The sequence below is a fragment of the Cyprinodon tularosa genome, unplaced genomic scaffold (genome assembly GCF_016077235.1).
Source record: "Cyprinodon tularosa strain WSP-4 unplaced genomic scaffold, ASM1607723v1 ctg154, whole genome shotgun sequence".
Taxonomy (NCBI): domain Eukaryota; kingdom Metazoa; phylum Chordata; class Actinopteri; order Cyprinodontiformes; family Cyprinodontidae; genus Cyprinodon; species Cyprinodon tularosa.
In genome coordinates this window covers 2,649,241-2,662,237 of record NW_024038375.1, presented here as the reverse complement: position 1 = coordinate 2,662,237, position 12,997 = coordinate 2,649,241, and the positions used below count along the sequence as shown (strand labels likewise).

General features: G+C 35.1%; 1 protein-coding gene across 1 annotated transcript in view; it reads right to left on the bottom strand.

The window, feature by feature from the left end:
- Positions 1-7,462, bottom strand: part of grm2a (glutamate receptor, metabotropic 2a) — a 69,646-nt gene extending 62,184 nt beyond the window's left edge. The window contains exons 1-2 of the mRNA XM_038279977.1: positions 7,317-7,462; positions 6,778-7,129 (exon numbers count right to left, since the gene is read on the bottom strand). The gene's annotated coding sequence lies outside the window, so the exon portion shown is untranslated. The remainder of the gene's footprint in view (positions 1-6,777; positions 7,130-7,316) is intronic.
- Positions 7,463-12,997: the final 5,535 nt, after the last annotated feature.

The following is a 12,997-nucleotide window of genomic DNA, read 5'->3' as shown; positions in this document are numbered from 1 at the left end:
CAGTCTTCCCCATGATTGTGTAGCCTATAGAACTAGACTGAAAGACCATTTAAAGGCTTTTGCAGGTGGTTTGAGTTAATTAGCTGATTAGAGTGTGGCACCAGGGGCCATCAATTTTGAACCTTTTCACAATATTCTAATTTTCTGATATAATGAATTTGAGATTTTCATTTGTTGTCATTTGTAATCATCAAAATTAAACAAAATAAACATCTGAAATATATGAGTTTGTATGTAATGTATGAATATAATATACAAGTTTCACTTTTTAAATGGAATTACTGAAATCAATCTACTTTTTCATGATATTCTAATTTTATGACCAGCACCTGTATCTTGCAGCATACATCTATAAAATCTAAGCTGTTGTACATTAAATCTCTTTATGTATTTATATATTTTCTTATCTGTTTTATTTATACAGTATGTTTATATACATGATTTTTAACCATGTTCATTCAATTTGATGATTATAATAAACTGTTGAATAATTTATGTACATAAAGACAGCATTGGTTTTTGTAGACCTCTTTATTTTAATGGAGATTCATTTGTATTTATATAGAAATTCATCTATTAGGGGGTGTCTACATCTTTCCATGAAATGAACTCAGTCAAAAGAGTACAAGCTAAGGCTCCAGCTATTTCATATTTATATCCCTAAGTTCACCTTCCACCTTCTCTTCCTTCTCACTACACCTGTTTAGCGGAATCCCTTCTTTTTGTTCTTATCAGAACCACAGTTTCACGCCACTCATTAAATAACCCTCCAGTCTTTTTCTTGCCCCTGAAAACTAATTATTGTGAGAACAGAGAATGCCCTGAATGTAGCGGTTTTATTGCAGCTTTCACATTTGTACCACCACAATGTTGGAAGTAAAATAGCCTGAATAATGGAAGGCTTTTAAGCAAGTCCCTTGAAATGTTTCAGTGTGACCAGAATATTTAATGATCTGAAGTAAATTAGTTTATTTATTATACTATTTATTAATTAATTAGTTTATTTAGTTTACATATAAAAAAAAAACATGAGACATATGATTTGGCTTTTCTATGACCAAACTTTGTTATTTATATAACAATAAATCTGTATGCAGGAGCTATCACTGTAGTTGGAATACAGCTGCTTCCTCTATTTCTAATTTAGGTCTTGTATCTGTAGAAATGAGTTTGCTTTTGTGCAGAATTGGAAAAGTTTTTACCAGATCTTCCAGTCACACAGTATGCCCTAACTCTATATCAGTGGATCAGTTTGTTCCTTTTAGTGGCCTTATTTTCAGTTTTGCTCATCCCTGCAGTAGCTAAGAAATCTGGGCAGCTGTACATCCTAACACCTTCAAAAGCATACTTAATTTTAAACTATAGTAAAATTGTGTTAATAAAAGTAATGTGGTGGAAAAAATTCAAAAAGTAATACACTTTAAAATTAATCGGCGTGTGGGTGTTTCATCATCTGCGAAAGAATTTGGGGTTTAAAACGAAGCACACAGCCTTACGCCTCTCATTGCATTTTCACTACAAGATATGGAAAAATCCTAACTGATGTATTCCAGCAGTAAATCCACGTCTACACAGCCAAAGTCACCTGCAATTGTCAAAATTACAAATATGGCAGAAATACCAATTGATAGATTATCTGGATTTTTTTTTTTAAATTATAGACACACACACACAAAAGCTGCTATAGCTATGTTTTCCATATATATATATGTATATATATATATATATATATATATACATATATATATATATATATATATATATATATATATATATATATATATATATATATATATATATATATATATATATATATATATATATATATATATATATATATATATATATATATATATATATATATACAGGTGCTGGTCATAAAATTAGAATATCATGAAAAAGTAGATTGATTTCAGTAATTCCATTTAAAAAGTGAAACTTGTATATTATACTCATACATTACATACAAACTCATATATTTCAGATGTTTATTTTGTTTAATTTTGATGATTACAAATGACAACAAATGAAAATCTCAAATTCATCATATCAGAAAATTAGAATATTGTGAAAAGGTTCAAAATTGATGGCCCCTGGTGCCACACTCTAATCAGCTAATTAACTCAAACCACCTGCAAAAGCCTTTAAATGGTCTTTCAGTCTAGTTCTATAGGCTACACAATCATGGGGAAGACTGCTGACTTGACAGTTGTCCAAAAGACGACCATCGACACCTTGCACAAGGAGGGCAAGACACAAAAGGTCATCGCTAAAGAGGCTGGCTGTTCACAGAGCTCAGTGTCCAAGCACATTAATAGAGAGGCGAAGGGAAGGAAAAGATGTGGTCGAAAAAAGTGTACAAGCAAGAGAGATAACCGCACCCTGGAGAGGATTGTGAAACAAAACCCATTCAAAAATGTGGGGGAGATTCACAAAGAGTGGACTGCAGCGGGAGTGAGTGCTTCAACAACCACCACACACAGACGTATGAAAGACATGGGTTTCTGCTGTCGCATTCCTTGTGTCAAGCCACTCTTGAACCACAGACAGCGTCAGAAGCGTCTTGCCTGGGCTAAAGAGAAACAGGACTGGACTGCTGGTGAGTGGTCCAAAGTCATGTTCTCTGATGAAAGTAAATTTTGCATTTCCTTTGGAAATCAAGGTCCCAGAGTCTGGAGGAAAAGAAGAGAGGCATTTCATCCATGTTGCTTGAAGTCCAGTGTAAAGTTTCCACAGTCAGTGATGGTTTGGGGTGCCATGTCATCTGCTGGTGTTGGTCCATTGTGTTTTCTGAGGTCCAGGGTCAACGCAGCCACATACCAGGAAGTTTTAGAGCACTTCATGCTTCCTGCAGCTGACCAACTTTTTGGAGATGCAGATTTCATTTTCCAACAGGACTTGGCACCTGCACACAGTGCCAAAGCTACCAGTACCTGGTTGAAGGACCATGGTATCCCTGTTCTTAATTGGCCAGCAAACTCTCCTGACCTTAACCCCATAGAAAATCTATGGGGTATTGTGAAGAAGAAGATGCAATACACCAGACCCAACAATTCAGAAGAGCTAAAAGCCACTATTAGAGCAACCTGGGCTATCATAACACCTGAGCAGTGCCACAGACTGATCGACTCCATGCCACGCCGCATTGCTGCAGTAATACAGGCCAAAGGAGGCCCAACTAAATACTGAGTGCTGTACATGCTCATACTTTTCATGTTCATACTTTTCAGTTGGCCAACATTTCTATAAATCCTTTGTTTTTATTGGTCTTCAGTAATATTCTAATTTTCTGATATGATGAATTTGAGATTTTCATTTGTTGTCATTTGTAATCATCAAAATTAAACAAAATAAACATCTGAAATATATGAGTTTGTATGTAATGTATGAATATAATATACAAGTTTCACTTTTTAAATGGAATTACTGAAATCAATCTACTTTTTCATGATATTCTAATTTTATGACCAGCACCTGTATATATATATATATATATATATATATATATATATATATATATATATATATATATATATATATATATATATATATATATATATATATATATATATATATATATATATATATATATATGGAAAAAATAACTATAGCAGCTTTTCCTTTCAAAATAGGACAAAGAAAGATGCGTCCTAGCTAAAAGCCAGAAAAAAAAAGTGCAAATATTCAACAGGTAGAGGAAGAGACAGAAAGTCACATTAACTCACCCAAAGACTGGTTATAAAACATCCGCTTTTAGAACAGCAAAATTTATAGTTTTACCGCCAATAACTGGAACATAATTTCACTTTATGATTTTTCAGTTCATTTTTTTAGGGTTAAAAAGACTAATTTTAAAAGAGAATCTACTGTATAATGCCAGCTGGGATCTTTGTGGAAAATGAACTAGGGGTAAACATTTAGTTATGAAACTCATAAATCATTCCACATTGGCAGCTTGAAATGTGTTTATAGTGTGTTTTTAGAAAAAAATAGTCTTGTTACCTAAAATGTTTGAAAAAGCTGTTTGCTTGTTGAAAGAAAAGGCTTTTGTTCTACACTTAGCTATTTTTAAAACCATAATCTCCTCAGCCGAACCTTCTGTATCAAAGGTATAGTTTTTAACTTTTACAACAAATTCTTTAGGTTCAGGATTGGTAGTTACTGGTATGAAAGTAATGTTTATCCACCAGCGTAACATACACTCAGAGAACAGCAAAGGTTCCATATCAGTTATAAACCTGTCATCACATATGCCATTTCTGATGCAAAGCCATTTCTGAGGGTTTTGGATTTCCGAGAACCATCCTAGGAGTGGCCAACCGTGTGCCCCATAGCAGGAGGAGTTTTCTAAAAAAAAATATTATATCAAAAGTACTGCGGATCTTACTTGTTTCAAAAGAAAGAAACTGGACAATGATGGTACCTATAGATGAGTTACTTTGGCTTAAATTATTTCTTTCAATGTTCTGTATCTTAGCAAACAGCTTGTCCTTGTTAGCTAACATGGGCATCTTCTAAGACACATATCCAGATTTTTATAAAGATAAAGTGACAACTTGCTGTTTTCTAACAGCAAAGTGAGGAGGATGGTAAGGAAGGTTAAATAAAAAAAAAAAACGACTCCCAAAGCTAATTGTGAGAAAAGAGCAGCAGCATTTAATTTTGTTCTCTTGTCATCAGTTCAGGAATGATGAGCAAAAAACGTATTTTTCTGTCCTACCATGACAAACATAAACAAATGAGTTCAATAAAGTACCCTTTTACCTGAAACCCTGTACTTTAGTCAAATAAGACTAAGATTTAGCTTATTGGGAACAAAAACAGTCATGTAGGGTTGATGTGAAAAAGGATAAAAGTGGGGAGAATAACTTCCACCCCACTGGTATAGATGGTGTTACTTAATGTAGAGAACCTTTTTCTCCTCCTCATGCCCTGGGAACCCTCTGGCTCCTCCTAGAAATCGGAACTGGATTATCTCTGGAACTTTCAGCACTATGCTAATTGAAACAGAAATGGGTTATCGGAGAGAAAATCTTCAATGGGCACAAATCTTTTGAAAACCTGTGGAGTGATCTAAGGAGAATGGGGGCAGAATGAAGGACACCAGAGTCTGGATGATGTTTGGAGAAGGTTAGGATCACTCCTTCAGTTTGTTCACACCTTGTTGGAGGTTAACGTAGAAGACTAAGTTTGTCCTGAAATGGATTATTCAATGTTTGCACATTTTATGGGTGTACCACACTAATTTTAAAGGTTGGATTTTTCCTCTATTTGTTTAGTTTTTCTTGTTTGTTTGTTTTTTGCTGTTATGCAGTTTTGTTGCCTCAATAATCCAATTTATTCTATTGTATTTTGTACATTTTTAGCAGAGGTGTAGAGAAGTTGCGCTGTATATGGACAACTTTGCATTTCCTCCAAGTGCTGCTGCTGTGCCATGACAACAACAAATGCCCAATATTTTGTTCCACTGGAAGAGGGAAATCTCATATCATAAAGCCAGTGATAAAATGTGGCGCTGCACATGAGATCGATCTGTTTAGGGAGCCCAGATTAGACACCTCCTTTCTTCTCCTGGCATTTTTCATATCTGGTGGAAGAAGAAGGTTTCTCTGTCTTTTAGTCAGCCATGAGCTGAATAATGTACATTATTAACATCTTCAAACGTGAGCTCTTATGTCAAACCACTCCACTTTATTACTTTTAAAGATGTAGATCTACCGTCCGTTAGTTGTGTTGGAACCCTTGAACACTACAATTAAAGAACTCGCCAATTTGCTATAAACATAACTTTCTAACTCTTTCTAAGGTGACTATTTTTTTCTATAATCTTTTTGCTGCTGTAAACACAAGAATTTCCCCCTCGTTGGACAATAAAGGGATTTTCTATTCTATTCTACTCTTTCCAAACTGTGCTGATTAGAGAGCAATCTGAGCTTTTCATGTGCTGAACATGCAGCAATGATACCATTGGGAGTGAAGGAATTCTCAGCAACACATTGTATCAACATTGATAGCCTTGCACAATACTAATTAAATGCAAACCCTAAAATACCTGCAACTAGGCATCTTCACATTCATTTAAAATGTAGGCTTACAACAGGAGTCGCACATCACTTTTATGATTCTAATTTACACATTGGAGATGATAACCTAGAGTGATGGCACTTTAATTGGCTTCATTCAAACGTGCAACTCAACGAAAAAACATGCAAAATTATTAAAAGACTGAAATGGTTTTATTCATAAAAATCGCCTTAAACCCAAACAGTATCTAAACTATCTAAATATCCTTCAGAAAGTGTTTAAGTCTTTTGATCACATCTTTATGTGTATTTAAAGTAAATGAGCGACAAAGGAGATGCCAGGGTAAACGGCGGTTCTGCGTCGCGTTTGTTGCTTGTTGTTTTCTGCAGCAACGCACATTTGCAAGGCTGTGCAGATATTAGACATGGCTGGAGGGAGAGATATAACGATAAAACAAAACATAAAGAAGATTTAGAAAAGGGAAGTGAATAGTTTTAGCACTGTACACCCACCCACACACACACTCATATGTATATATATATACTGTATATATCCCCTTAACTCATATATTACTAAATTCTGTATCCCTCGATGTATGATTATTATATTAATTAGATTTTAGAAGGGTATTCTAGCAGAGACAATAACGAAGTGAATTAATCATATCAATTAAAAGTGGCTATGTCCTCGGCAAATAATTAGTTGAAGTTCAGAAATAAACTAACAAACCCATAATTTCTGTCATCTTCTTACCTGCGCGGGGATCCTCCGTTACCAGAGCTGTTGTGCTGGGCATACACAGTGCACACCTAACGCATGTCCTCCGCAGTGCTTTTTGTCTTGTTAGTCTCAAAACAAGTGGATTAAACTGGAGTCAGATGAATGAGTAAAAGACGGGAAGCGAGTTTTGCTGCCGTTTCAAGTTTGAGGCGCGTACCGCCCGCCAGGAGCTGTCCGTGGTACTGAAAAACAACCTCCCCGCACTATCACCAACAGGGAGAGCGCTGCTGGATTCCTGGAGGTGCCGTTCCTGCCAAGAGCGCTTCAAAAGTCACATTTCTTCGGCGCACGAGAAGCAAATGCAACAGACGCCCACTGCTTCATCCTGCAAAACAGGGCGTTTACTTTACTGTAACTAATGCATGAGAGATCATAAATATAAAATAAATCTATGGGATTTTTAATCACATTTATAATCTATCACATTTTGTAATTTAGCACTTGGTAAAAGTAGCAGATTTTCACAAAGTTAGATTTAACATTATTTGACTGTAAAATATCTGGTAACTCACAATTGTATTTTCTAAACTGGTTGGGAAGCCTTAAATCTAACAAGGTTTTAACAAGTGACAAACATTTCCTTATGAAGGAGCAGCCCTACAAATGAAGTCAGCCTGCAAGCGTCATGGTTCTTCTTTGAGGAGCTTTTCATTTTGAGAACTCTTGGACTGCACCTGGAAATGAGAGTCTTTCAGAATCAGCCCCTATTTGTGGAAGAAGTTGAGGGGAGGAGGCCACAACTTAACAACAATTACTCTTTAGAGACTCGTTATTGACAGTGGTGTAAATGTGTTTGTTATTGAGAAGACAAGTTCTGGCAAAGAACATGAAGAGTGTGAGGTCTGTCCCGGATAATACCATGATGAGCAGAGACAACTGAGACCCCTTCCCCATTCCCATGTGTTTGCCAGCTTCAGATACAGCACTAAATGTGTGTGTTGAAAGACCTTTTGTTTTATTTGGATTATTATTCAGAGATTTTACATGCACAGACTTAATTCATTTTATTAGGATTTCATAACACTAATCGATGAGCAATTTTAAAGTACATGATTTCAATTTTTTACAGACAAAAATCTGAAAAGTGTTGTTGTTCATTTGAATTTAGCCGATCTGATACATTACTTGTTGGCACCTTTTTACAGCTTTAGGCAGTAATCTCCCGAAGGCCTAAGTAAGATTTTTCTCTAAGAGTTTCCTTTTCTAACTCCTTCTTTCTCACTTAAACTCTAAGCAACTTTTCTGTGTGCACTCGAGCAAAGAGTCCAACTGGTTGATGGTGCCACTGCCCTGTTACTGTTTAGGGAGAGTGTGCTTCTCGAGGTGGTTTTCAGTGACAGCGCTCTGCCACACAGAGCCAATGTCATTTGTGTAGAGCTCTTTCTTCAACAGGTCTTCAACAGGTACGTACTGCATGGGGGTCATGAAACTTTGGCTGATTAGACTTTTTTTTTATATTCCCCCTTTTTTCCACTAATTAAAATGTCTTTAAATACACATTAAATGAATTCAACACACTGTAGAAAACATAAATGGAGGCAGAAGATGTCTTTCAGTCATCGATGCACACATTCAGCGACACACAGGAGCCCATTAGAGCTGGGCACTGTTTCATTCACAACACCTGTCCCATCAACGAGGAATCAGAATCAGAAATACTTTAATGATCCCAGGGCGAAATTACTTTTGTTAAATTGCTCCATTTGTAATAGATTGACTATAGGACCAGTTTGATAAAACACAATTTCATACAATACATATAATTAGGGGGTCCCTGCTCCATCTTGCCATCAGTTTGGGGGTCCTTATAGCCTGGAAAACATTGAATACCCCTGTTTTATTCAGTTTATTTATATAGCGCCAATTCACAACACGTCATCTCAAGGCACGTTAAATAGATAATGGGCTGATTGGTTAAAAGTTTCTGTCATGGAAAATCAGTTAATTGCATCCAGTTATTGACTTGCAAGATTTTCGTTCTTTCACTTCAGCATTATCATATTAAAGGTTATTGGAAACAGATGTATTTTCTGGATTTTTATTTCTAAAAGTATATGTTAAATTCATGCACCACTTCCCCTTCACTTTTCAATAACTTACTTCTCTGTATTGGTCTACCATATAAAAAGCTTATTAACTATACTGAAGTTTGTGGTTGCAGTGTGGAAAAATGCAAATAACTTAAAGGGGCATACTTTGTTTTGTGAGGTTCTACAGATTAATAATCACCACCACGGGAAAGCAATAATCAGCTTTCCTGTGAAGCTGCATGACACCCATGTGAGATTCACTATTAATTAAATCAGTTGCTGACCCGCTGTTAAAAGTGGTCCGTCATCGAAAATGATGTTTGTGTTTGCTTCTGGACAGAGGTTGGGGGAGCCTGACTTATACATAACTGAGAGGTATGATCAGGACATCCATTCCTGGAGGCTCTTTACCCCTCTGCAAAAAGAGACAAAGCAGGCAAAACATTACCAGTGGCTGGTTATCCGAGAAACAACTGCAGTGTTGCGATGTTTCTAAACCTGCAACTGCATTTCTATTTGATCGTTAGAGGTGTTAAATAATTAAGTATTAATACAATAATTACTGTACTTAAGTAACTTTTTAGGGGTATCTGTTTTTTTATTTATTTTTCTGAGGTTGTTTTACTTTCACTTCTTACCTTTGAACACAAATATCTGTGCTTTCTGTTCCTTACTTTATCAGAAGTGACTCCTTACTTCAATAATTATTTACCCTAACAAAACAGAGGGAAAATCAAGAGCCTAAGACTATCTCCCCACATGGAGCCCAATTTCTTTATAGAAAAATATTAGTTTCAACAAGAATGAAGACATGGAGCTGGAAAACATCGCAGATGATCAATCAGATTATAAGATATGATTATGAGAAACAAGACATTCCCCCTCTATTCCCCTTTGTTCGATTTTTAATTCATGTGTGGTTTATGAATCAAGTTCTATATCAACTTTATTTCTGTTTTAAGTTAAACTGCTGCAATAAACCAAAGCTCTAAAGGTGTTCAGTTGTTTATACAATTGTGTTCTGTTCAATCTATGTTATCCTGTCAGAAATTTGAATTCAGTACAAACTTTAAGTTTTCTTTATCAACACAGTAGACAGTAGAAGACAATATACATTTAACAAGTGTAAAAAACATCTTTTAGTGATGTATTTAAGTGAACTGTGACATCTTTACTTTTTCACTTTTTCTTGAAGAAAGAAACTCTCAGAGTTGCTGGATGTTGTTGTGGACCCAAATGCAGAGTAGAGGAGGCAGAGATGATTTTGTGCAGATTTAGTTAAGATGTTGATAGTACAGAATCAAATAATCCGGAAACAACAGGCAAGGAACTAGGGAATTAAAATGTAGGAGACGCTCAGTGAAACTTACCGGATCAAAGTAATAGAGAGAATACAGCTATGAGGAACTGCGCAGGAGGTGTACAATGGGAGACAGAACAAAGAATGGGATAATCAGCTGATGGGGAGCAGGTATGGAGCGAAATAACTAGAAGGGAACTAGGGAAAAGGAGAATGGCACAAGGGGGAAACAGAGAGTAACTCAAACAATATAACACTGCTTAAATATGTCACAAAATCGAAAAGAAACCAAAGACCAACAAGATCCAGATCTTCAACAAATACTTTAATAGTTTGTGCTTTTACTTAAGTAAAGCATGTGAGTACTTTTGACACCTATTCTAGATATATAATAAAAATATATATATATATATATATGTCTTTTTTTTTTTTTTTAGCCAGTTCCAGTTGAATCTGAGTTTGTTCTGATCTTTCTCAACTGTGAGCATACAGTATGACTCACTGTGAAGAATATTTTATCAATGTGGTCATTAATCACCATACAAAACTAATTGAGCTGGCTTTTAAAATAATATTGGCCTGAAAGGATGCCACAACACAAAATCCATTTAGGGCAATTAGCTCTATTCTAATCTATTCTAGTCTATTTATATGTAACACCAGGTCAAAATGATGTCTTAACAAGACACTTTGTAAGGTGAAAAAAACACAACCCACCTTAAAAAATCCTACTTGGTTTAGATTTGATTTAAGCCAAAACATTTGATTCAGTCCAGAGTCTACATAGCTCCTTCTAATATTAATAACAATTCAATACAGTTAGAACCAGCTGATAATTTAACACTAATTGGTAAAAGTCTATAGGCCTTTGGAAATTGAGAAGACTGTAACGATCACAGAACCAATCAACTTTTTTGTGACCAAATTAACAGCCACTAAAAAAGTGACTCTTTGCTGGTAACCCTCCTTTCCCCTGAACAAGCATGCAGTGACAGTAGAGAGAACATATTCCAATTTAAAACAAATAAACTGGAAATACAACTAGCTTTATGTCAATTAAAATGTATAGTTTTTTTTTCATATTAAGATTATGCATAGTTAAATAAAACATATCCAATGTAACCTACACAGTTGAAAGCCTGTTTATGATGAGCCCTGCTTGGTTTTTCAGAGAGTTGGCAGAGAAAGAGAGAGACTCTTGAAGGCGACATTGTCATTCAGATTGTATTAAAACAAGTTTTTCCCTCTGTTGGGCATAGCCGTGATGGGATCCCTACTGGGTCACTTATTCTGTAACCTTTTCTCATCCTTGCAAGGCATAAAAAATTGCTGGTTTATTGAAAAATGCTGAAATTGTGCGTGTTTATAAATTCTGTTTTTCCCACAACTGCTGAGATTCTAGAAGGAAGTAAAATAAGCAATGAGGGGATTCTAAAGCACTATGTTACTTAGTACCTACAGTATCTAACTGTGCTGTACTGTATAAATAGTCAGCTTTTTGTAAACAGTTACCTACATTCTTTTTCCTCAGCTGCTCCACTTTAGAGAGGCATTAGGATGGAAGCTTTGACTTAAATAAAAGATTTGACTGCAACATATTCTCTGTTTAAAAGATAACATTTTTAAATCCAATGTCAAAGCCGGACAAGAAATACTGATTTATAAATATTTGTTCCTTTAATTCATAGTATCTACTGTGTAAAACACACTACAAGTAGTTTTTGATGCTAATGGGCTTGTATTCTAGGTTGGTACAAATAGGATTTACAGTAGCGGCATTTACAAATAACAACAAAAAGAAAATCAAACCTGAACTAAACTACAATGATGGGTTCTTTAAATGTATCAATTTATCTATCTATGAAAGTAGATATTTGCACACTTTAGTCCATTGATCTTAAATCAGACTAAATATCTATTTATAAGTCAAATTAGATGCTTATTTTTTAAAACTAGTAGAATAATAGAAAACATTTCTCAGAACCAGAATCCGTATTAATCACTACGTTGGTGAATAAAGAAATGAATTAAACTTTGGTAAAATTCTTAAATACTTTTAGATATTTAAGAACAAATATACAACAAAAGAATACTACAAAAAAGTATATTATATATATATTCCCAAAAACATGTTTTTATCAGTACATAAAATTGGCATATGCCCAACTGTGCCTTTTTCTTCATTTGAAACCATTAAGTGAGTAAAAAAGGGAACATAGAGCAATATTATTGTTTTTAAAAAGGACACAGGATCTTTGCCTCAGAGCTGAATGCAAGAAAAACATAAATGAAGTCTTTTTGAAGATGTCAGTTAAAGAACATAAGGAATTATCCAGAGGGAATCTAGAGCTGTACAAACACAGCCTGTGATTATTTCTGAAACGGTGTGCCAAAGCAAGGTGCTTTACAACCCTGACTCAGTTTGTCATGAGGTTTGGGCTGAACTTCTACCCTAAATAAAAACGTACTTGAAGAAAAATAAACCCTCATGATTGTGGCTTTTTGCAAATGAAAATTATGTTAGGAACAGTTTTATAATGTATCCAATGTAGGATCATAGCCAAAAAAGTTAACCTTTTTTATAGTGTTTGCCATATCTTGTTGTAGAGCTGACATTATATAATACACGGATGGACTGTGTTTAATAATTAAGTCATGAATCAAGTTAAGAGTTAATGAATCACTTTTTCTGCTTTGAGGAGTAGTGATTTTGTTCAACTTCTGTTTTCTTATCTGAGTCCAAACAAAACAGGGATACTAGCAATCATTTTATTGGGAAACCTTGAAAACCCATCGCTTCCAAGAGTCAACTTAATAACTTATGAGCAGCTGGCTTACTCGTCTGTGTCCTGTGAAAAAATCT